This window comes from Natrix helvetica (assembly GCF_964273705.1).
Source record: "Natrix helvetica genome assembly, chromosome: 4".
NCBI classification, from domain to species: domain Eukaryota; kingdom Metazoa; phylum Chordata; class Lepidosauria; order Squamata; family Natricidae; genus Natrix; species Natrix helvetica.
The window spans coordinates 136,855,858-136,883,361 of record NC_138550.1 but is presented as its reverse complement, the minus strand read 5'-3'; the positions used below and the strand labels follow the sequence as shown (position 1 = coordinate 136,883,361).

Genomic DNA, 27,504 nt, shown 5'->3' with positions numbered 1-27,504 from the left:
CGGTGAATCATGAGGCTGCCTGAACTAGAAGTGGAGATATTCATGCTGTTAGATAAGGCACAGAGATAGAGATGAGCTTCTCTAATTACTCGCATCTTGGAGCAACCAACTGGAATTTATACACCTGGAACAAAGATGGGAGAAATTTGTTCAATTTGCACTTCCCAAACTAATGCGTGAACTGAAATGTAATATTTAATATTTGTTTTTTCTTAGATTGTAAGAGTGCCATTCTCTGAGCATAAAAGTTTGCATTTAAAGAGAGAGAAATGTTATAGTAGCATAGCAATTGGGATATTGCCTTAAAGGCAATGGGCTAGAGCAGTGGTTAAGACACTGGGTTTGTCAGACAGACAGACAAGGTTTGAGTCCTGAGAACTGCATAACGGGCTGAGGTTCCAGCCAGCTCCTGTCAACCTAGCAGTTTGAAAGCATGCAAATGCAAGTAGATATAGATAGGTACCACTTCATTGGGAAGGTAACCACACTCCATGATGTCATGCTGGCCACATTTCCATGGAAACATCTTCAGACAGCACTGGTTCAATGGCCTTGAAATGGAGATCAGCACCACTCCCTATAGTTGGCACTGATAGCACGGTAAAATATGCAGGGACTCCTTGAGGAATTATGAGATTATTTAAAAGTATAAAGAAAAGGGGCTTATATTCTGCAACAAACAAACAAACTGGTTTACTCTGTTTTTTAAAAATTAAGTGAAGATGAAAATAGCATTTTTTGGCTAGCATGCATGTATTAAAAAGTAAGTTCAACATCTGTTCGCTTGGAGATCATTAATTTTTTATTTTTAAAAAATATGCCACTCTAATATATTGCCTGTAAAAATGGAAAGATAAACCTCTCATTCCTAGCAAAGTTTACTATAATGGAAAATATATGTACCTCAGGGTTGGAATGCTGAGGAAACACCAAGATCCTAATAGTAATAAAGTTCCAATCTCAAAGGGAGAGAAATCCATGCCAGAATAACAGTTTCTGATCCTTGCAGTATGCTTTTAGAATGATTCTTATTGACACCAGTTCTAGCATCAGAATGGGTAAAACTAGCTCTGTGGGTAGGGCAAACTCATTGTTTTCTTGCTATGGTTCCATAGTTGATATCAACATAGAGCTTGAGCATAGCAGTATGAGTTCTTCTTTTTGATTTCAGTGAGTGAGAACTGTTTTAATTTAAAATGGGAAGACAGACAGAGAGAGGGGGGGGAGAGAGAGAGACAGAGAAACAAACACATGGAGTGAAAATAGGAAAATAAATGCCATTTCATGCCTCCATCACTTTTGTCTTGTAGCAACAGGTCAATAATGCAAAAGAATTTGAAGAATATGATCCTGACATATTCCATCATCCCACTACCATGGTTTTATATTTATCTATATAATTTTAAACCAGACTATGATCAGGTTTGCAGATTAATAATGTACAAATACAATCAGTTGAGTCCTTCCATTCAATTTAACACAATGTGTACATATCACCATAAATTTAGAGAATAATAGAAAAGAATATTTTCAGTCAAACCCTTGCTTAGTACAGGACTAAACTCCACTTGTACGGATCAAATACAAGAGTAGACTCCACGTGAACCAATTCAACATTTCCCAGAATAATTGTTCTCCTATCAAACTTTTTTGGAACAACGGAGAAGAAGTTTTGACCCTTGTCTGTATCCTTTCAAATACAGTATTTGTATATTTATCAGATATTGTCCTTAGTGTATTTCTTCTCAAGATTAAACATTCCAAATCCTTTCACTCTTTCTTTGTAGGATTTAATTTTTGCTTCCTTGATCATTTTCGTTGCTTTTCTCTAAACCTGTTTCAGTTAATATGAATCTTCTGGTTCATACAGTAGTTCATAACTACTGTGCTATATACCATGATCAGGCTGAAAACATACCCACACTGGAATGTTGTGTATCACCTGGGCATTAAATTCATTCAAAGTAAATATATATTTCATTGTCCTGTTTCTATTAATCTCACATTTCAGTCCTGTAATTTATTTGTTCTTTCCAGTTATCTGGTGGAACACACAGTCCTTCATTAAAGTGGCTTGACAAAAATAGGAATTAAGTGGCTTGCTTTTTCCCCATTATATGCTAGCTTTTGATCTATTTCATCGAGCAGCTGGTATACTGATTTTCTTGTTCCTTATATTTTAAATAATTTTAATCTCAATTTTAATCTCAGTTTGTTCTAAAATTCAGCTTTTCTCTACAGTTTTAGACTTCATGACTGTAATCGGTTTAGTGACCTGTTTTATTTTCATTTTCTATATGTCCTCTTTTTTCATTTTCAGGTTTTTATAAAGCTTTGTAAAAATGCACATTGGTTTCATCGGCTGTTCTCCATCATTCTTCCTCATTAGAATTATTTTCAATTGTGCTTGTTGTTGTTGCTTTTTAATGAACTTTCATCCACCTTAAGCTCTCTTTTCTATTAGTTTGTTTTTCTAATAAATCCTCCTTATCGTTTTTTTTCTGGGTTTATTAAAATTCAGTCCATTAAATTTTTATTGTTTTAAAACCGCAAAGAAAAGTATTTGACTATACATAAATTGGCTTCCTGGAAATACAAATAATATGTTTTCATGTGCTTGCTATTTCCACTTCCTTGACTACATGTGCCAATTGATTAGTATTAATTAACAGCCTAGAAGAGCTATTTTCTCCAGCCTTCTATTCTCTATTCTCTGAAGATGAAGAAAAAATGTTAGCACGTCAAGAATTTTTTGGTAGGAGCGTGCTTAGTAGAAATTGTCTCTCAACTGATGTGAGGGTTATCAAAATCCCCCATCACTACCACTTCATGCTTCTTTGAAAGTTCTTTTGAAATGCAGTAATCATATTTTCTCTCTAATACAGTGGGTCGTATCGGATGCCCACAGCAGTTTTTATTGTCTTTGTCCCTCCACATATTTGAACCCAGATTTATTCTACAGCAGTGGAGAAGAGTAAATCTGGGTTCAAATATGTGGAGGGACAAAGACAATAAAAACTGCTGTGGGCATCCGATACGACCCACTGTATTAGAGAGAAAATATGATTACTGCACGTGGACTTCAACATGCACAATTGCCCAGCCAAGAATTGAAGTCCACACATCTTAAAATTGCTAAAATAAATACTGGCTATAATATTGGCAAATTAATTTTGATTACTGAACAAGCTTAGATATTTTTAACATAGCATCTAATTATTTTCAATTGTGCTTCTTTTGAACCAACTGCATCTTCAATTGTTCAGTTCCATTCACAGAAAGCATCTTACCAGGTCTCCATTATATCTACTGAATCTTATTTCTTCCCTTGACTAAGAGCTCAAGCTCAATTTATTTGTCTCTGGTACTCTATTATTAGGTATGATGGTCATACATTTTATTTGAGTGGTTAATAGCAGCACTCTCTTTTCCTTCCACAGTGCTCAAGTATTTATGTGAAGTCCTTCCTTCAGATTTCTTATCTTCAAGCCCAAAAGGATTACATTTTAAAACCTTCTGGTCATATTTGCCATGCTTCAGCTTGGCAAGCAGTCCATTATTCTGATAATTAAGACTATTGTTCCAGGAATCTAATCTCTTCCATCATCATCAATAGCCTAACCAGACATTCATTTGCAATATTCGTCTTTCCTACTCCAATCGTTTTAGATTGCAGGGAAAACCACCCAAGATCAATACCACCACATCCTTCCATCATTTTGAGCTTCCTTCAGTATCCATATTCCTTGAGGCATAATTTATTTCCACATAAATTAGATGGAAGAGTTATTTGTCTGTGGGATTCATAAATCTTGAAAGTTAGTCCTGAGATATCCTTGATATTTATTTGTAGCAGATAGTTCATATCATAAACCAATGAGTCCAAATAGTATACAGGTTTTTTTTTAAGTAACGAGACACCAACCATCATAATTCTTTCCTTCGTTTGACCAAAACTGAATAGACTGTAATGATTAGTTCCAGAGATTTGGAAATTATTTATTTAGTTATTGATTTGATTTTTATTCGATTTGTTAAGCCCATTCAATTCAGTTTAAGACCGGGTGGCTTATAAAATATCATATTTAAAACACAATTTAAAATATAAAAAAAAATGTTACAAAATTCCTGGAGGAAAAGAAACAATAATATTAAAACAAAAACAAAAACAAATATGACAGTGTTTCCACAAGCCCTCTAATCCCAGGCCTGGAACAGAATCAGATCTTAAGGGACTTTAAGACATTTGGAGAATGAGAGCCATATGTATTTCTGGGGGATTCAGCATCCTGCATCCTGCCTGTTTCTTTCTTTCTTTTTGCTTGATTTGAAAATTCAAAGTTTACATCTTTAAAAACCCGAACATTGTTTCTTAGTTCCAATGGTGCAGAATACTGTCGAGGTTCCTTGATTCTTGCTATTACTGTTGTCAATTAACCTTCATTCTTTATTTGACAATCTTCCTTATGGTAAGTTGTTTTCAATGTTAGTTTCTACCGTAGGAACTGCTTTATGGGAACCAATAAAACATCCTTTCTTATCAGGTAACCATTTACTACTCCTATTCTTTGATTTATTCTTCAAGGGCAACTACAGGGTTGCACTTGCTGAATATGTAGGCCAGAATATTGTCAACTAGGAACATAAACAGACATGAACACTGCAGATAAAGGATTTCTCATCCAAGGATCTTCATCTCCACTTTTGTTTCTTAAGCTTTTACCAGTTTTACTGCAGAGAAGCATATAATCATAAAATAATAAAAGTTGGGAGAAGTGGCCATTAGGCCATTGAGTCCAATTCCCTGTTCAGTGCAAGAATCGACATTAAAGGAGATGGATGATAGTCTCGCTCTGTTAGGAAGGTTTTTTCTCATCAATATTAAAGTGGAATTTGTGTTCTTGTAATTTAAATCCATTATTCTGTGTCCTGCATTGTGAAACAAGAGAGAACAGAATTTCTTTCCTAAGACATTTTTTCTGGTATTTGAAGAGTGCTATCAGTTTCCCTCACAGTCATTTTTTCTTAAGGCTAAGCATAATGCTGTATCTCTTTCAGTCTCTCTTCAATTATTTTAATTTCTGTTCTCCTGACTATCTTTTCCCCCTCTCCCAAATGGCCCAGTTTTTTCCTGAATCCAGCCCAGAACCGGACACAGTATTAGAGACAAACTACAACCAAAGCTGAATAAAATAGAACATTAGTTGCAATGAGTTTGGAAATAAAACTTTTGTTTTATGCATTCTAAAGATTTTTTTGTTTTCTTTGCATAATATTTCACTTGTTGACATTCTTTTGAAACTGACTATTCTATACATAATTCAACTACTATCAATACTACCAATTCAATATTCTAGATCTGTGCATTTGATTTTTAATTTCCTAATTGAAGACAATTGCAAAGTGCAAATTTGTGCAGGGAGCAAATCTATTAGATTTTATTGTGTTACTTTTAGCTTGTTTCTCCAAGCTACAAACATCATTTTATGCAAAGGAATGTAGGCCTGACCTTGGGAATTGGGGATGAATGAATGAATGAACAATTAAGAAGAGACTTTCAGAAAAGATTGTTCAGTCCCGATAAAGAGGAAAATAGGAGAAGTAAATAGGAGAAGAAATGGGAGAAGTGAATTCAAAATAACACCATGTTGAATTTATTTCAATTAAATGGATAAACAAAACTCGTTACAGCTTTCAAGATTCTTTTACCCTCAACAATGAAAAGGAATCCTGAAATCCTTGGCATATCTCAAAGAGATATTTCTGTCCTTAAGAATATTAATGATTCATTCCAATTATTTATATGGTCTGCAATCTGAAAATAATTCTTCCCTTTTTATCCAAATCCAATGAAAATATTAAAAGTTAGGTAACCCAGAAGTCACTGAGATTTTTAGTATGGTTTTCAAGTATAATTTATCAATTTGATTGTCATGCTGTTCAATGTACCTTTAACTGGATTGCTGATCAATCTATCATGCAATAGATACTCTGATGAGAGCAACTTTTGCATCTCATTTGGAAACCAAGGACCCAGAGTATGGAGGAAGAATGAAGAGGCCAATCAAGCACAGTAATCCCACGGTCATTGAACCAGGTTTTGGTGCTTTTGGCAAAAGTTGCTCTCATCAGAAAAGAGGACTTTGGACCACTGTGCTTCATTAAGACCAGGGTCAACGCAGTTATCTACCAGGAGATTTTGGAGCACTTCATGCTTCCTTCCGCAGACGAGCTTTATGGGGATGTTGACTTTATTTTCCAGCTGCCCACACTGCCAAAAGCACCAAAACCTGGTTCAATGACTATGGGATTACTGTGCTTGATTGGCCAGCAAACTGGCCTGACCTGAAACCCATAGAGAATCTATGGGGCATTGCCAAGAGAAAGATGACAGACATGAGACCAAACAATGCAGAAGAGCTGAAGGCCACTATTGAAGCATCCTGGTCTTCCATAACACCTCAGCAGTACCACAGGCTGATAGCTTCCATGCCACGCCACATTGAGATAGTAATTGCTGCAAAAGAGGCCCAAACCAAGTACTGAGTACATGCATGTTTATACTTTTCAGAGGTCCGATATTGTTCTATGTACAATCCTTGTTTTATTGATTGCATGTAATATTCTAATTTTCTGAGATGGTGGATTTGGGGTTTTCATGAGCTGTATGCAATAATCATCACAATGATGACAAATCACGGTGTGAACTATCTTGCTTTGCATGTAATGAGTCTTATATATTAGTTTCACCTTTTAAGTTGCATTAAAATAAATGAACTTTTGCACAATATTCTAATTTTTCGAGTTTCACCTGTATGTATTAGCTATTCCAAGTGGTAGGTAGGAATTCAAAGAGCAAGATATATTTAGAAAATGTAATAAACAGGTGTTTGCAATTGCTTTAATATATTCAATTTACCTCTAAATATTTAGTATGTTTGTAAATGTTTTCAGAAGTTACATAAAGCAGTTTCACTTACAGCTGCTTCCATACTGACAGATGTTAAGATAGCACAACTTAGAATACTTTTTCCTCTCTCTACATGCTATACACTCAATTCATTTATCATTTGCTTCTGCTACACTTTTGGTCTCAGCTTTGCTATTAATTAGAGGTGAATGTACTTTGATTAATGGCTAACATATGTCACATATGCACCATATGAGGAATTGCAGCCTACATTTTCCCACTTATTGAATGCCTGATCCAGTGGATATAAGCAAAACATTGTTTTTAAATAACTAAGAAACTAATCTTATCATAGAGAATAATGTGGATATAATCAGAATACAATACAATAATTCATTTGAAGTGTTAAGAGTTCACTGAAGTATGCAATAGGAACAGGCCATAATTGCCAAGATAATGCAAGCAGGCTCATAAAGACCATCAGTGTCTTTAGTTTAGCCCAGGTTTTTTTATTTGATTTGATTCCAGTCTCTCAATAAGTTCTCATGGCTCCATAATTTGTTTTTTAAAAAATATCATATAGTAGGCTGTATTTTATGCTCCGTGTTTCCTTGCAAAACTCCTATGTACCTATGAAATTAGAGAAAAGAATACAGCATCTTATTGGAAAATTAATAAGCCTGATCTAGTGTATGGTATGTATAAACCATTTCAAATTTCACAGGTTTCTAGCATGAAAACAAATGAATTTGTGATGGATAGTTGTGGCCTCGCAAGTGGGTCTTTTGAAACTATTCCAAACATTCTAGAACTGTAGTTCTCAACCTGTGGTCCGCAGACCCCTGAGGAGCCCTGATGTCACCACAGGAGGTCCACAAAGGTTTGAAAAAAATGTTATGATTTAAATCTTAAGTCTTGAGGGTCTGTGGCCACAAAAGATATTTAAAGGAGGTCCGTGGTGAACAAAAGTTTGAGGACAACTCTTCTAGAATGTTTAGGTTCTGGTTTGAGTTGGAAATATGTGACTTAATATCAAATTAGACCCTACTTATGGGAAAGTTAGTTCAGCTGCTTTCAACTTGTAATAGTTTATTGAAATGAAGAATTTCAAGTACTCAAATTCAAAAGCTTTGCTTACTAATAGTATAGATGATTATCTGTTTGAGTACTGTTAAATAATTTAAATAAAACACTTACTCTAACAAAAATGTACCTAAATTCACCCTTTGTATCAAGGATCTTGGCAAATGGCAAATGGTATTCCAGTCTTTATTTTAAAAAAGGACATAATGAAATTATTTAGTATTTCTGGATATGTTTTTGGAAAGTTGCAACGATCAGTTAAAAATAAGAGAACCTAAAATATTGTCTGTACTGACAGACTACATCACAGTAGTATGGACAACAGCCACTTTTGGATAAGAATAAATGGTCTCACTCTGTAGTCAAATTGGATGGCCAGCTCCATGTGGTCAGCTCACCACCACCTTTGCCAACTCACCACTGCCAAGTCATCACAGGACAACTCCACATAACCAATTTGCCACAGGGACAACTCACTGCAGGCAGGCAGAGGGAGAATCAGTTGGGCGAACAAGTGGTAGGCAGAATGCAGATCTGTGGTGGCGGCTGGGGGGTTCCCACCAGAAGGAGAGCTGGACAGGCAAGCAAGCAAGTGGGTGGGCAGAGCACAGAGCAGCAGTGGCTGGGGCTGGAGAGCTTCCCATTTTCACACACCTCCACCGCTTCTGCTACTGATGCATTGTTCTGGGCCATTTGGAGTTTAGGCCACTTGATAGTGGAGGAGGTGTTCAGGCCATTTTAGGGTGATGATGATGGGAGGGTCAGGTGATGGCCAGGTGCATCCCATTTTCACACTTCCTTCCACCACTGCCACAGCAAGCTATTCAGTGGGAGCATTGTTTAGATTGGGGCAGTGGGGGTGGGCAGCGGGGAGGAAGTGGAGGTCAGGGGCATCCCATATTCACACACCCCACAGCTGCCTCTCCACCACCGCCCCAGAATGGACTGAACATCACCACTCCTGAAGAATTTGAACTCCAAATGGCCTGTGGCAGCAGCAGCAGCGGTGGTGACAAAGGGTGTGAAAATGGGAATCCCCTGGCCTTCACAGCACCTCTGCACTCTGCTCTACTTGCTTGCCTGCTTGCTGGCCTGGTTCTCTCTCCAGCTGGATTAAGCACCAATATAAAAACCATAAAAATCCATAGCTGAGCTATTCTAACACCATCAACACAACCACTGCACAGGCTCTACCATATTTCCATATCCTGCTTATGAGCTTCCCATGATCATCAACTTGATGCTGTGAGACCATAATGCTAGACTTTGGTCTTTCATCCATTTCAGCTGGATCTTTTCAACTCTGCTTTTTTTTAAAAAAAAAAAAAAAAGTAAAAGCTTTCTTAACCTACGTATTTGGATATACTAATGTCCAGATACTCTGGATATTCTAATATTGTCTCTCGTCTTCTTTGTTCTATATAAATGTAACCATCTTCATAGACAGCGAGACTAATGAGCACTATAGTAAAGAAGCCGTGCCTAAACTTCTAATGGCCAAACATGCTGTGGTGAAAATGAAATAATCATCACATGTATGAACATTTTAAATGCATTAAGACTGAATGTGCCCTACGAATGAATTTTGAATGCAAACATAAAAGAAAATAAATGTTCCCTCAGAACATTTGTAAGTGGGATTTGTTCCTGCAAGCAAAATGATGGTTGTAATGAAGGTCTACTAGAAAAAAGTTATACTCTGGAAAAAAAAAAAGTAGATGTTTCATTTGCTGGCTGTAGCTAATTTTCTTTTAATATATGATTTTTATGTTATACAGCCTCTGGTAGTAAGTGAAATATAATTCTAATTAATTTTTCCTATGGATGTAGACAAATCAATAACTGTAAGGATCCCAAGGGGAAAAACAAGCAACATGGTCTTCTAGGTTCCTAACAAATGCAAATAAAATGACCTTTTCTTGACAACTATGAATATTGTTCCACAAATTTAGCACCAAAATTGCTGCAATCAGCAATTCATAGTGCAAATACAGAGCCAATAATAGTCTTAAATAATTGTTCATTGTGGCAAAGCAGGGTGTAAACTTCTACCAATTGTTGCAAACTTCAATCAAGAATGCTCCTAGGAAACAACTGGACAATCAAGCACTAAGAATCTCTCATTATTTCCTTTATACATTTGTAGCATAACAACAGGCATATCATTGCATTTGAGATCTATTTATTTTATTTAATCTATTTATTTTATATTGGAAATATGAAAACTATCAATTGATATCAGATACAAAAGAAGTGACTCAGGCAGGTATGAACAAATGTGACAGATGAAGAAGATCTTGTATGTTTAACCTAGAGATTTATTATCAACAGCAATGCACACATTATTTTGTTAATGGTTGCTTGGGTAACTAGCAGGAAGTTACAATGTGGTGGATTGGACTGAGAAGTAAACACATACTCACATGCATCCAGGAAAAGGCAATGGCAAATCATTTCCCTATTACACCATGGAAACTACATGGTTGTGTCCATTAAATCTGATCCAAGGATATCTTTCTACATATATCACAAATTACAATTACATTTTAACCCTGGCTTGGGGATCTTATTTAAGCAGTTCAATATATTGTAGATGATGAATACAACAAACATTCTTATATCCACTAGTACCCGTGATTCTCTTCCCTCTTCCCTCCTTACAGTTCCATTGCATCCATGTGGTTGCTAATAAGTTCTTGTCAGTCCTTTAGTACAATACTCTGACAAAATTATATAATCATAGAATAATATGAGTATAAAGTGCTTGGTGCTCCCTGAGTTTGGTTGCAGATGTTTCATTACATGACTAGGTAACATCATCAGTATTGGTGTGCGTGGGGTTTGCTCTCTATTTATACCCAGTATCTTGCTTTCCAGGATTGGTGGGGGTGTGGAAAACAAGACCCTAATCAAGGAGCTTCCAAGGAAAAAGCATAGATATGTTGATTTGTTATACACATAAAAACTAACCATAACTTATTAGTTTATTTAGTAGAAAATACATACATTAGTTACTGCCTTAACTGGTGCCGTGGTGGCATAGAGATTAAAATGCAGTATTACAGACTAACTCACTGCTCATTGCTAGGAGATTGATTCTGGGTCAAGGTTGACTCAGTCTTCCATCCTTCCGAGGTCGGTAAAATAAAGACCCATATTGTTGGGGGTAATATGCTAATTCTGTAAACCACTTAGAGAGGGATGTAAAGCACTATGAAGCAGTATATAAGTCTAAGTGCTATTGCTATTGCTTTAATCAGTTTGCCTTTTAGGAGATATTCTAAAATATCTCCCTAGCTAACTTCTGGTTCTATTAAGCTCCTCCTTCTCTTATTCATGGATGTCTGTAGAGATTCTCTGTCATCCAGGTCATGGTTGTCCCAAAAGTGCTTAATGCTGAAGAAGCTTTTTGAATGAGAAGTTAAATGTCTTCAAAGAAAACCAGAAACTCCAGTTGCTTCTTGAAAAAGTACCTTTGGGTTATTCATGGATGAATTAACTCCTGCTCAATAGCCTAACAGCTTTTACAAGTAATGGAACATCACATTTTTAGAATGTAAGCAAATATCCTCTCAGTGCTGGAGACTTTGAGTGAGGTATGTGCTGTTAAAGGAGTTTTGTTTGTTGCATATTTCAATTTATATACGGTCCTTAAACTTTAGGTAGTACCACATGTGGCTTATGGATTTGTAAAGAGCACCCTAAATGTAAAGGGTACTGATGTGAAGTGTAGGTTCAAGTCACTGATTTAGTAGGAAGCATGATTAACTTGGGGAAGTCGCCATTTAATAGGTAGTTCTCAGCACCCAGTCAGCAGTCTGTAATGTGGTGTTTGATTCAAGGAAGTCCTATTAATATTTCAGGAAAAAAAAACATTCTCAATTTTCATAGTTACATAAGAAAAAAACATCTCAATTTCTATGATAGTATAGGAGATTTGCTGCAATCTCTGAAGCAAGTACTTTCTTCAGTATGGAATCAATCAGAGGCACATCAAAAGCCATGACTGAAATGCTATTTTTAAAGTGATAGAGTGGAATACTAGCCATCATATAAGAAATAATCATATTAATGTTAAATTTCTTCGATATATCTCATTACTTTTAAGTTAAATCAAATTTAGCTTTTGTTACCAGTTTCTTCATCCCAAATTAATTTTGGGAGTGAAATCTTTGTTACTTAACCAACAAAACTTGAACCAGAAAGCATTCACCATATTATTGACAAAATCACCCATTTTTTTGTTAATCTTTTATGTAAGGCTAGTTTATTCTGCTGAGAATAATATGAATTTTGAGAAATCAGATTTGATTGGAGACATGCTTTAAAATATACAATAAAACTAAAATAGAATTTATTACAAATGTATTTTCCTAAGAAAATATTCTATAAAAGCAAGAAATTAAAATAGAATGAATATTTTATTATCTATGAAGGCTGTTAGACTATTGAACAGGAGCTGATTTTTGAAGTCTCCTTATGATAAATTCAGTTAACTTATTGAAGCATGTTGGATCAATCATAACAAAAGAGAAATTTGACTAATGTCTATGTGATTATGACACACAAGGCATACTAAACTGATCTAAACAATCTTTTCTTGATGACATCTGAAAAGATATCGCAACTCTCTAATACTTGCTATTCTTTCATGTTCTGAATGAATCCCTATTACATCTCACTCAATATTGATCTTTAAACCATGTCTCCCAATCCGTTTCCTTGTGTGGTCACTGAACAGTATAAAAGTTCAATAGGAAGATCAGCTGCTCATCCACTTTTTTGCTAAAGCAATTTGTATTATGGATTTACTTTAGCAGTCTACAGTGGCAGTTGCTGTTTTTACTATTTAAATGCTTTGATTATCTGACCTTGCTTACTTTATCTTTTTAAGCGCTGTGTACTGGCTTTAAAAGTTGATCAATAATGGGGGATTCCTCCACCGCATTATGCAGAAATCAATCCTGATTTGGGCTATTTGTATTTGCTCTTACAGGTCTATCTGTCTATGTTAATTTTATATTTTCTCTTTCTTTCTTAAGTAATTTGGACCTATAGTTTCAAACAGAGATTCCTAGGTCTCAGGGGACTACAGGGACTATATTTCAGTGGAAGAACTGTGTCAGAAAAGATGTGAAATAATTCCTTAATGGATTTTAGGTTGATGCGGCCTAAATTTTGAGCCACAGCAGTTTGGATTGCAAATTTCAGATGATTCTTCTCAATTTATTCCGCTGCATTTAATGGGTCTTGAAGAATTCTAAAATTTACTTATCTTACTGATTTTCAATTAATTAATTTGATGAGCTGGGGTTGGAGCCCTTCCTATAGTCCCAGTCACAGGCTCATGTATTAATTGTGAAAGGAATACTTATTGATCAGTAGAACAGACATCTCAACTCTCTAATAATTGCATTCCTAATATAGATAATGACAGGGATAGTGTTAGTAATAGAATTAAGGACCAAAGGATAAAAAACTTTCAATATCATTCTCTCAGGATCTAGTAGCTTATCTACTGCATAGCACCTTTTACTAAAATATGTTCACTATATAAAATAAACCATACAATTGGTAATCAAGTCAGTAACATCTGTGTTAGCCTCAAAAGGTATTTGAAAAGTTAAAAGCTTGCTGATTGCTGCTTATTCACACATATTCAGTTTTATATGGTATTATATGAAGTCTTTAGTTAGCCACCTTTTCAATGCAACACATAATTTATTTCTTGAATCATGATGTTGCTGACTTTACTCTTTCATAGGACCAATTAGTCTTCAAGTGTGTCCTTATGCATCCTTTTTTGCATTGCACTTCCTTTTGACTCTACATAGAGGAATGTGGATTAGTGGCGGTGTCAATAGAAATGAGGGACCCCATAGTTGGGAAAGCATAGGCAATTATTTGTAAAACATTATTTGCAAGGTCAATGAGCATTTTTCTGTGTTCCAAGTATCTTTAAAATTGTTTTGAAGTTGTGTGTCTGTTAACATATAAAATGATTGCCAGTTACAGAATGTAAAAACCACATTTTATACTATTGTAAGGACTATGTCTTTGGTATGGCAGCCAGGCCAAAAAAAAAAAATCCTTTAGGCAGACTAATACTCAGTGAGTAAATTGGTTTTAAGAATATAGAATGTGTCCTAAATGGCATATTCACTCTTTGCATTTAACAAAGAGGGGAGAATTTAGAAGGTACTAGGCTACAAAAAAATGATTCCAAACCAGTTCAAGAAACTCCAAGGTTAGAAACATTCTTAAATGGAAATCAAAGAAGTAGGGGTTTTTATGATTACATTTTTTCCCATCAGTCTGCCAGTGAGGACCTAATACTTGTGATTGGGAACGCTCAAGCGCATGCAATGAAGCCGTTGGATGAGTCTCTGTTACCCATATAGTTGGTCAAGATTTATACATTGAACACACTAAGGCCCAAACAATGTTTTGTGCTTAAACACTCTTTAGAAGACATGAAAACCAATGAGTTGCTGCTCTTCCGGTTTCCAGCGCGTGCTTGCACACTGGCCGGCTGTCTTGGCATCCACATGTGTGCTAGAAACTGGAAGACCAGATGGCATGCCAGAAACCGGAAGATCTCTTCCCAGTGTGGACATGTGCACTGGGTAGCTGATGTTCTGGTTTACGGCACATGTGCATATGCGCATGCTCCCATTTTGGCACTTGGTGCCAAAAAGGTTCACCAACACTGGTCTAGTAGCTAATGTTCCATGCACACAGACAAAAAATGAAAGCTGCAAACAGAGAATTAAAATAGAAACATGAAAATATAAGAAACATGAACAAGGGAACACTCTGGGCAACGGAGAATGAAATAATTGACTACACATTGACATCATTGGTATCATCTTATTGAAATGGACTGGGATTGTTCAAAAGATCATACTATTTTCAATTCTGGACACAAAAAACAAAGGAAGAATAACTTGCTTTGGTAGTCAAGAAGTATGTAGAAAGAATAGTAGCTGAATACAATGGAATCAGTGATTAAATAATATGAGATACACTTTACAACCCTTTACCATTATGACCATCCATGTTTATGCTCTAACCAACCAATACTGAATAATACATCAACAGAATGTAGCTGGACACTGAAATTCAAAAATTGGAAACATTGAGGAAAACATATTTGTACGTACAGGTAATCCTCAATTTCTGACCACAATTGGGATCGGAATTCCTATTGCTAAGCAAGGAGGTTGTTAAATGAGTTGCACCCAATTTTATGACCTTTTTGCCAAGGTCATTAAGCAAATCACTGCAGGTAAATAGATCATGCAATCATTAAGCAAATCCAGCCTCCCACATTGACTTTGCTTATCAAGAGCAACTGGGACTCTGGGAAAAGATAACTGTTTTAGATACATGCTGGTTACCAAGTATCCGAAATTTGGTCATGTGATTGTGGGGATGCTGTAACAGTTGTAAGTGTAAGTATTGGATATAACTCACTTTTTTGTGCCATTGTAACTTTGAACAGTCACTAAACTAATGGTTGTAAGTTGAGGACTACCTGTATAGTTTAATAAATAAAAATGAAGCTTATCAATTTCTGCCACTCCAAATATTTTTTCATTGTTAATACAGCTTACCAAAAATAAAAATGAGATCATTACAAGCTGGGAGGCTACAGGAATTGATGGAATGTCTATAGAAATATGGCAGACAGGAGAGGTAGAATCCCTAAAAGGGCTAATCATACTATACTAGCAAATCTGGAGACTGACCCACTGAACAATTGACATGTCAGTATCAAAAAAGAACTTAATAGTATTCAAACTATTGTACCTTAATTTCACAACCTGTCAAAATAATGATTAGGATTATCCATAGATTAGAGCTCCACATGGAAAAGAAGATGCCAAATGTTCAAAGTGGGTTTTAAAAAGGCCAAAATACAAGAGATATTATTGCTGATTATTAACTGCAAAAGCCAAAGAATGCTAAAAAAAAAAAATTAACATATATTTTAATTGATTATAGATGAACTTCAGTTGTGCCAACTATAGGAATCCCATACAAACAAATTGCAAATTCTTGTAATGAAAATCAAGGATCACAATGGAAAAATGGTATAGGGAAGACTAAACTACTGACCTAATAGTTTGGCACAGGTCCACAACTGACAATAAAGCTAATAGGGTGATGGAAATTTCTGCTTTTTACCATCAACCATCAACAATAGAGGAATCAGTAATCAGGAACCAAAATAGCAATTGGCAGAGAAGCAAGGAAAGCTTTGGAAAATATATTCATATGTTGTGATATATCTATACTGCAGAGATCAAAAGTGTGCAGGCATTAATTTTTCTGTAATAGAAGCTAAACTTGGACTTTAAAGAAAAAGGATAAGAAGAGTATGGCTGTTTTTGAATTTGATGTTGAAGAGAACTGCTAAGAATTGATGATGATGATGATGATGATGATGATGATGATGATGATGATGATGATGGATCAAGTCAGTGCTTATAATTATTGACAAGGTAAGTAGATGTTATCCAACCTGCTGCTTCAAATCTTCCAATAGCACATCCATTATCACTGTAATTGAGTCCATTTTATGGCTAATCCATTAGTTGCTTTTCTTGGTTATCCATGTCACTATAGGTTTTATGATATTATGGAGGATAGGTAGGTTAGATTAGATTTTCCCCCTCATTTATTCTGATTGGTGGGATTGGTTTCTTTATTTTGTTCAACAATTTTATTGTAGAGGTACAGTTGGGTAGATTCCATCCTCTGCTTTCTAATTTACATGTGTTTATTTATATATGAGTTACACCTACGCTGATTTAACTCTTTTAGGTTTTGATTAGTTCAAAGAATTTTTTTTTACTTAGCTCTTATGTAGCTTCAAACTTTTAATGGATTAGACAAATAATACAGATAAGCCTTTTAATGGCTATTAGCATGGTAGCTAAATTAAACCTTCATGTTCAGACTCAATATTCTTGAGAAAGCCAGATGCAGGGATCAGCATGGTTCATCTGGTCAGCCATAGCAATAAATTTATTATGGTCTCATCCAGGCATTTCTTTTATTCTTATGATATTATAGTACTAATATTTAATCTTCAAGCTTTATCCAAAGTTAAAATAAAAGCATTTTTCCATATTAAGTTAATTCAAAGGCATATTTAGCCAAGTATATTGTGCATGATGTAATCTAATTGATGTAACCACATGATGTAATTCTCATAGTAAGTGAAATATAATGGGAGCAGATGCTAAAGTGAAATTTTGGTGATGGAAATGTAGAAATGCAAACATTTATGTATATGACTTTAGAAAACATTGTTCTGTCATCATTGCAATTAAGACAGTTCTATTTCAAAGACTTATGTTGTTGACAAGTGCCTCCATATCATCATTTTGTAACCTAACTGATGACAAAAGCTGCCTGAAATTAATTTAACTTGCATTTTGGGACGGCTTCAGATGCCCCTGCAGGAAATCACTCTAGTTCAGCTAAGCCCGGGATTCAATTCTTTATAGGTATGTTTTAATTTGCAGACTATTAATTGCCCTCAGTGTACATTTATTAGAGATAATGTCCATTTGCATCATGAGATTGTTTTAAAATAAATATTATTATTTGCCGTACATAATTTTAGCAGATATTCACATTCTTAACAATGTTAGAATTTGGGATATTACAAGACAGGGTTTGGCAGAAAGCCATTCTTTTCATTCCATCTGGACATGATAAGAACTGCTAAAATTGATGTCTGAATTTGCTTTTTTCCCTTCCGTTAGTCTCCTTTTCCTTTCTGTGATATGCAAATCTGTGAATGGGAGTTGTCAGATTTACATTTATCACAGTTCATAGGTGTTTATTTTTAAGCTAGGGATGGGCTAAATACCATCAATAAATAAACAAAAAATTAGAAAGTTCATATAGAAGAGTCAGATTCTCTAAGTTTATTATAATGTTTACTAATGTAAAGATTTAAGACACTGTGAGAAGAGATGTTGCTGAATGTAACCAGAAAACAAAACAAACAAAAAACAAAAAAACCCAGCCCCTGCTACTTGCTGATTCAATAAAAGATGAGGGATTTCGATATAACCATCAGAGCAAAATTCTTCCTTGCCATAATAGTTCCAATGTTAAACCTGGTTTACCTGGTTTTAGTTAAATTCTGATTACCTCATTTTAGTTAAACTCTGGTTACTCTGCCATAGCTATAACATATAACAGCTTTAAGTTCTTAATTGTGGTACAGGAAATAATCACAATCTATTCCTTTCTTTAAAAGGGTGTGGAATGAAATTGTGAAGGTAGACTCAGATATTTAAACAAACCAAAGAACTGACAATGTAACACCAAAATGTCTCTCTCAGTGAATTCACTGAAATTTAAACAGGCAGAATGTGGCATATAAAACAACTCTTAAACCAACCATACCTGTTGTTATATATTCCAAAAAAATAGTTGATATTTGAATTTCTTGTCTTCAAAAATATCTGTTTTCTGGGGAAATGTATATCTGGTATTTCAGAAAGACATTTTCCTTTTCAGATTGTCCCTGTAAAATGCAATGAGTAGCACAGCGAAGCATGAGGCATTCGGCACCAAATGAATGCATCACTCTCTGGCCAGCCCTGAAACAGACAAGTCCATACAGTTTTCCTCAAGTGGGTAAATGTTAAGAGAGAATAATCCAAGTTTCATGATGCAGCAGGACAAAGCTGGGTAGTGAAAATTATGTTGCAGTAGAGTCTTGAAAATATGACTGTAAAAGTTAATCAATAAAATGTCTATTCCTGTCTATTCACTAGAGGCCCCAGCTGCATAGCTTCACACAATCGATACTACAAATTATTACGATTTCCAGGTTCCCACTGGACATTCTGAACAAATCTTTCAAGTGTAACAGGCTTACATCGTGGGGTTGTTGTAGCCTAGCTTCCTTCCTCTGCACTCCCTGCACTTCAAATTTTTGGTGTAGTTCATCAGAAAAAGTGGCAAATTAAATATCTTAAAGCCACTGGACTTTGTGCAGCTGCTAAATTCTGGATTATTCTTGCTTTCTTTTGTGTTTCCTTGACTTTTTCTTCCATGAGTACTATTTGTACTCATATTAGACAGCCATAACGAGGTAATCATGGAGGAGATAACTTCACATTTTATTTTGTACATGTGCAAATATGTCCCAGTTTTGAAATCCTAAACAACTGAAAAAAGGCCATAGAGTTATCTGATTATCAACCTACATTTTTCATTCCTTCATTTCCTGCAGAACTTCCCTACATCTGCACATTTTTTCAACCTTTTAGCAATGTTTACCACGCTGACAGACTTCTCTTTGTGTTCTCCTGCCTTAGGAGAATGATTGCTTCAATATTGCTACTACAGCCCCAAACCTACTGTATTAGGTCCTGCTGGGGTATTATACAGACATACACAAGGAGCATCTCTATTTTATCCCTTACCTCCTAGCTTGTCTAGCCTGTCTTTGAATTTTGCTCCTCAAGAGTGAGAAACTGTCTCCACTCTCAACCATTTATTATGGAATTGTTTCCTATTTAAGGGGTTCCAATCTTTCTAGAAATATTATCTCTATCCAGAGGTGGGTTCCTCCCTATCAGTGGTGCCGTAGACACTGCTATCTTCTTTTTTGCTTCTGTGCATGCACAGAAGCAATTTTTTTTACTTCTGGGCATGTGCGCGCCTGAAGCACGTCCCTGAGCAAACTGGCGGTAAAAGAATCCGGAACCCATCCCTGTCACTGTCCATTTGGTAGTTGCATATATTTATCATCTCACTGTGTTAACGTGGTCAGCCTATTTGCAGTCTCTGTCACTTCCTCCTCTGTTTATTTATAAACCGTCTCCATCTTGTTTCAACACTCAGCTGTGTTGTTGTTGGTTTTTAAAAAATATATATTTTCACAATATTTGCATTTAAGTTTGATATGCAATTTTATCTTGAAGTGCAGGCAAATGTTTTATTCTAAATATGTCTTTTTATGCATGTTTTGCTGTTTGTTTTACCTTGGTAGCATATCAGCATATTTGAAAAAGTGCAAAAATCCAAGGAGAACAACATCCTAATCTTTATATTAATCTCAGAAGTGTAAACCTGGTTGGTTTGCTTCGAAGTAAAGATCAAACAAAATCCTTGTGCATTTCTATTTTGTAGCAATCAATCAAGTAGTGAAGCCAATGTTATCACAGACATTGCAATTGTACATAAACATGGGATAGAGATACGACAGTACACATTTTTGCTTTGTGGCCAGGTGAAATAGAGAAAAGACTTTCCATCTGGGTAGAAGTACAGTTTCCTGTCAATTCAAATGAAATTTAACATGAATCAGCATCTAACCAAAATGTGTGGAAAGTTTTAAATTCTTTTCAGCTTTTAGGAAAATAGTTTTAATAGCTAGTTTATCAGCTAATTTATCGGGCACCTTGGAAACTTTCTGTATTTTTTATTTTAACCATGGTAATCTGCCACTTTAATATTACTAATAATAGAATATAGAATAGAAAAGTATAAAATAAAATAGAATTCTTTATTGGCCAAGTGTGATTGGACACACAAAGAATTTGTCTTTGGTGCATATGCTCTCAGTGCACATAAAACAAGATACATTCATCAAGAATCATAAGGTACAACACTTAATGATAGTCATAGGGTACTAATAAGCATTTAGGAAACAATCAATATCAATATACATCGTAAATATACAAGCAACAAAGTTACAGTCTTGCAGTTATAAGTGGGAAGAAATGGGTGATAGGAATGAGGAGAAGACTAATAGTAATAGTAATGCAGCCACTTATAAAGTCTTTAAAGAGTTAAAATGTTACATAAATACAGTGGTATTTTGGTTCTCAATTGCTTTCAAACTCATTGAATTTGGTACTCGATGTATTTTGACACGAAAATTTTGTCCCAGTACTCATAATTTGTTTGGTACTTCCTTATGACTCACTACATTATTCCTTATGGGAAAAAGCTGTTTCGTACTCATCATTTTTGGTACTCATTGTGTCTCCTGGAACCAATTAACAATAAGTATCAAGGTACCACTGCAATTATATCTGAAGAGAATGCTTGCAAATTTATAAAATAAACATGTAACATGCTAGCTAATGTTTAATAAGAATTTTATATTTTTTATTTCAAAATAGTGTTGACTATCATGGTTTGATATTAAAAGCACCTTCTTAACTACAGGTGGTTTTGACTATATTTCTACCTTACATAACACAATTATCCATAGTTCTTAAAAATCTAAAAGTCATTTTTACTGTTTGCTCATTATACTAACCTGGATTATGCAGTTTTAGTTGTCATGTTTAAGAAGTCTTGCTCTCCTCTTAACTTCTGTTCCACAAATAAAGCACAATCCTCATAAAGGGACTGAAATTGTTGCAAAAAGGAACTATAACAAAACTTGTATAGCAGTACCAAATGGAAATGTTTGTGTAAAATGATGTGAAATACTGTAGGATACTTCTCCAGAAATATGCAACTATCCCTAAATTTTATTCTCTATAATGAAGATAACAGTTCTGTTTCATTACTGTCAAAAACAGCGCTATTTTCCAAATGATGACGTTATGAAGATATGATGCCTTAATTTCACTTTATATTTATACGAGGAGTCTCATTCAAGATCTTTGGGACAAAGACTTTTGTCAGGGATACTTTTAGGACACAAAATAACTCAACCACCTTCATGTGCTTGGTAATTCATTCTTATTTGGTCCTCCTTATGTCTCCATCTATCCTTTCAGCAATTCCTACTGGCTACACAAACTGCAGCCCTAGGACTTCACATAACCCTTCACATATTTTATTGTCTTCCATGCATCCATTAGCCCACACTACCAACTTTTGTCAACACAGTTATTCCAAATCAGCAATGCTGTTTGATGAAGAAAATAAAAATAATAAGCAGTAGTTATTAGTAGTTTAACACAAGAAAAGAAAAAGGATAGTGATTCATGGAAAAAAGTAAAAACTCAGAAAGTTCTTGCTCCAGTAATTTTATACGATAAAATCCTAAACTTTCATTCTTTCCTTCACAACATTACAAACTGTTTCCCTCGCAGCATTACAAACAGCTCCCAGTCACTGAAAGATTGATCGTGCATAATCTGTATCTATCAGCTTGTGAAGTTAACTAAATAGAGTTTTTTATATAGTGGCTCACACCCTCTGAAATACCCTGCCACATGATTTTTTTTTCCAGAAAGCTCGTAACAACAGGTGCTGATCATGTGAATGCTGTCCCAACTTTTTTGCTATTCCCTGAAATTATTGTTAGCACATGATATGGGGGTGAAAGGACATAAAATGGTAATATTTGTGAGTATTGATGTCTATGAGGGAGTTTTTGTCTATTTTCTACAATTTATATATTGCATTATAAACATTTCTTAGTCCTTTCTCACAGTCATTTTGGGAGAATTCTAGGCACAGCCTGTCCTCATCCTTGTATCTCATAGGTTCTAGTTTATATCAATGTTATCTTACCATTATATTTACAATTTTAAGTGATGGAAGCATGGTTAAATAATTTATTTTCCTTTTTAAAAACTTGTTTATGTTTTATTTTATGCTTTTTTTCTGTCTGATGACAGATTCTTGCTTATATGCCAGTACTATTTATATTACTATCAAAACTTCCTGCTTGGGAACCTATTTTGCTATGATTAGCTTGTTCTTTGAGGTTCCAGGTAAATGATGAATCAGTTTGCTTGGCATTTTATATCATAATTTCAATGAATGAAACTGTTTCAATCAAATATGGGGACATACAACTGGGATCCTAAGGATATTTGATGGCCTTACCTGGTAAGTTCTGCGCAATAACTTCAACGCTATTGTGACTTGATCCTGTGTAATCAGAGGTGTTTATCTTAGGGAAATATTTCACTTCTTACCACAAGTTTTAGATTAGTAAACTTTGTTGTCATCAAAGCATCGGTGATATCTTAGAACTTTTGCAGATCACATTTGCTTTATAAGAATGCAAACAATCCTTGAGCTGCTTAAACTGGAGGTACAATATAACAAGCTTGACCAAAAGAATGCATTATTCAGAGTATTTAATGTTAGAATGTAGAAGAGAGAAACACATTCTGCTGAAATGCATACCTTTCATAAGTCACATAAAAACTGCATCCTGAATCATAAACATAGCTTTTTTTCATAAACATTTACAAATGTTTAAAAGTTTAAAGTTTTCTTAAAAGAAAAAAAAAGGAAGAGGTAGAAATTGGGTTCATTTTAGCAGCTTCATATGTTACTCGTTACTCTGACTAGAAGCTCGAACTCTTAAGTTTGCTTTAATTTGGGAGCGTCTTGCTTTGAGGCAGCTTCTTGAACGAAAAAAGACAGAGAATAGGAGCCATATGTAACCTTCAGACCCCAAAAGAAAGAAGATGATGAGAATGCCATTGGCACACAGACAATAAAAAACACTATTTCCCCTCCACACCAGATTTTCACATTTTCTAGAGGTGGGGAGAAATATCAAACGGCTGCTAGTTAATATCCAGTTGGGCAGGAAAAAAATGGAAAGGTATTTTTGAATGGAGCATCAGTTACTTACATTTAATCAATATATTAGTCAATTGCATTAACAAAACACAACACCTAATCAAAACAAACCCTAAACACAGAACTAAAAGAATTAATGCTGACTTCTAGCTAGTCTGCAAGTCTTTTTGTAACATCAAAACAAACAGCAACTCACTTGTAATCACTAATTCTTCGTGAGAATCTATAATGCATTTTCTTAGAGGTTTCAGCATTCTCTCTCTCTGCCATTTCCCACTGCTCTTGGAAACTCTCTCTGCTCTCTGCTTGCTTAGCTGCCTTTGACTTGCTTTCAAGCTGGATTCCATTAGAAGTTTTTCATCCAGGCTGGCAAATTCTTGGGCTGGAAGATAATAAAAAGCAAGGCATTTTCCAAAGAAGCCAATGATAGGCTTTTTTTTTGTTTGTTTATTTCTTTGTTTAATCATAGTTAATTCAATGAAACTGGATGTAAATTTCTGTGTCATAGGTTTAAGTAAGCTCACTATGCTTCCCAGTTATTAACAGACATACAATATTTTAAAATGATTTTTAGAAGCCCAAATTTTTATTTTAAAATTGATACACCAGTCATACTCTTGTTTGAATCAAGATAATTCAATTAAATTCAGGGATATTAATTATCAGGTAAATATTTATAGAATTTTAGCTTTAATAGTTTAAAAGTAGCTGACTGCTTCCAAATTCATTTTCCATGCAAACATACAATTTCTGGATTCATATGTCTTTAAAGCAGACATGATTTGTTTTATTTCAAAAAAATACCTTTCTATTAATAACTGTCTCTCCCTTTTCATTTTCCTGTTTGCATTCTATGCCTTGTAAATAATTAAGGCAGAAATTGGAAACTTCTGGGCCACTATTCCCCCCCCCCCCCATTATGTAGAGTACCCCATAGTGTAAATAAATTCTCTTCCAAGGTCATCCAATAGATGGCACTCTTTCATTAGAGCAAAGAATCTGGAGCTGTGTGTTTCAAGCTATCTCAGAAAAAATAAGCAATTTAAGACAAAGACATTTTTCCTTTGTTCTTTTGTTGACCACATTCTAAGAAATATATACATATATAGGTGAATATTTAAATGTTTGTCCCTTAGCATAGATATACAGGTGACTGGTTTGGTGTTGATGCTGTTATTTTTACAAAAAAGCTTTTTTTAAAAAAAAATACAGCCTCAGATATACAAATGTTTATTGAGTTATGTAGTTCAAGTTTAATGAGGTACAGAATTACATTTCAGAATAAACATGCATCAATGAAGAATGGTTTATTTTCAAAAGTGAAGCCTATTAGTAAAGGTTGTGCAAATAATACAAATCCTAAAGAGAAAGGAAATGCTGAAGCACCTTGTAGAAAAAACATCAAAGCCAAAATTAAGAAGGTCACATTTTATATATAGTAAAGTTTATCAAATATTACCCTTTTAATAATCCTATTTTATTCTGGCAGAATAATGTGTAAATTAGGCTTCAATTAATTCAGGAAAAAAGGGATATGAATCATATAAAACCAGTATTGTCATATCAAAAAAAATGTATCACTTTTTTATAAATATCTTACATATTTTTAAACAATTGTAATCATCTGATGAGTTGACTGTAAATTAAACTATTTAGTCAAGAATTAGGAATATTTGGAACAATCAAACCTGGGTTTCCTCTTGAATAAAAATACAGTTCTAAAAGCATTCTATGCTGTAACAATTGTATTCAAGAATCATCTAAAATGAATATATTATATATGTTTAGAGGTGATATTATATTAAATGCAGCACTAGAGAGCAGTCCTAATGAAAATATCAATGTATTTAGTTTAGAAAGCTGATGTTTTCCAGGCTGCAGTAGAAAATAGAGAAGATTCACAGCAATTATTTTTTTAAAAAAATGCAATACAAATATCAAGAAGGAAAGAAGAAGGGAGAAAACTCTTTTAGCATAAAATAAAAAAAACAAGCAAATTAGCAGGTAGATGCCTACCCTCATACAAAGAAAGCTAGATGCTTGAATAAAGCTAAATGATTTCTTGTTTATCCTGAAACTCTGGTCTTGGCATTAGGAGTATTCCATGCCATAAAATATTGTATTTACATATTTCAGGCTAGTTTGAAGATTGCCTTTTGGGAGGGTGGGTTAGGGTGGCAAAATGTAACTGTTCAAGTAAATAAAATTATAAATGCAGGAGCACTGCTGCTAATTTTTATAACTCCCAAATGCAGGTGGATTTACAAACAATTCCATTTCTTGAAAATAGCGAATTCTGCCTTCTGACTTGCTGTCTGAGATAAAGCTAATTTGAAGTACTGCCTGCTATGTTTTTTCCTTCACAGAACAAACCCATGGATATAAATATCAAGGTTTGTACATTTTCTAGGGAACTTGCCCTTTCCTACCTATAGAGCCTATTTATGTTCCCAATTCTCTGAAGAATGTCTTCTAATTCATAGTGTGCTGGTTGAAAAGGGTTAAATTATTTTAAGTTTACCTATGCCTTGGACTTGAGCCTCTGCTGATCCCAAGCCAGAGGCACGAGCAGCTGCATGCTTTATTTACAATCCCTTTGTCAGACTTACAACTGCCTCAGGCTATAACATAGTGTACCTAATGTTCAAACTGGCAGGTAATCTTATGTCAAACATACTTCTTTGATTTAAAGTGATCAATAGATTCTTGTAAAGAGGTAATTTCTCTGATGTTTCCACCTTGCCTTTCTTACAGGTGATTCACACAAAAGCCTGCTTATATGATGTACAAACAATAAACAGAAAGCTATAATCATGTTTTTTCAGATGTTTCCGGTGCACAACGATTTTGGATCAATACCCTGTGTAATACAATTATCTGCAATGATCTGGTTGTATTGAAAAAGAATTTGCAGCAAACCTCTAGGGGGTTTTATCCAGAAACATGTGTCTAGCAATGTTGTGAATAGTGGAAGAGAAAATTAAGGGTTTGACACAAGCTGTCCATTATGTTCCAAATGACTTCATTAATATTTTATTTGCTAAAAATCATATCTTTCAAAACTTTACTATAGGGGAGGATCTGTTATGCTAAAGGATGATAATGAGGCCATGTCCCTTTCAATATTGACTATTTCCTGAAAAACACCTCTTAACATAGAATCCAGATGCTGGGCCTTTACATCTCAGGCAAAACCTATAGGAAGGAAATTATTGGCTGTGCCTGAGTGACTCTTTGAATGCTTGACAAAACAAAATGGGAAATTCTGTTTGTCCTCTGAATCTGTGTGGTTACCATGCATGTGAGAACAGCTCTTTGTCTTCAAAAGGATTCAAGCCATCAGTTTCTGAGCTACCACCTTTCGATACTGACAGTTGAGTAACATAAAGGCAATTTTAACCATCACACATGCTAAACATCATATGTTTGATAAATATGTGTCTGAACACATTTTATTTGATTTATAAATTCTGTAATAAGCAAATGTGCAAAGCTCTGTAAGCTGAAATGCCTCCCCTCCCAATATATATTTTTTCACACTATCCAATGGCGTGCAGAAACAAAGGAACACAGTTGTGTTTATTTCTATTTGATAAAGCTGCTTTCTCCAGCTCTAAATTTCCCCTAAAGCCAGACAGGGAACCTTTTGTGTTCATTTGATTACAGCAATCTTTTGTCCATATGATTGATATTTCTATTCTATTACGCAGTGCCAAATTCACAGTGCAGTAATATTACTATTTTCATATGTTATTACCTTGTCTTTTTGCATTGCTCTCCTGTACATCTTGCAGCTCAATATTACCTGCTGAATCTCAGTTCCAAATCGGACGGCATTTTGTCTTCTGTTCTCTCTTTCTCTCTCTGAATATTTTCAGCTTCCTATCCATATTGTTACAGAACTCCACCTCACACATTTTAGCTTTGATATTGTCTATTGCCTGCAAAAGAGCTGGGGCGCTCGG

At 34.9% G+C, this 27,504-nt stretch overlaps 1 long non-coding RNA gene across 2 annotated transcripts; it reads right to left on the bottom strand.

Annotated features, from left to right (window-relative positions):
- LOC309391288 lies at positions 1-27,504 on the bottom strand. 2 transcript variants are annotated; one of them, XR_014175255.1, is made up of 3 exons: positions 27,297-27,504; positions 23,736-23,921; positions 1-124 (listed from the first exon to the last, which is right to left on the bottom strand). It is a non-coding gene; the product is annotated as an uncharacterized lncRNA (long non-coding RNA). The 2 variants fall into 2 exon arrangements; XR_014175256.1 differs by lacking the exon at positions 1-124 and adding an exon at positions 21,346-21,391.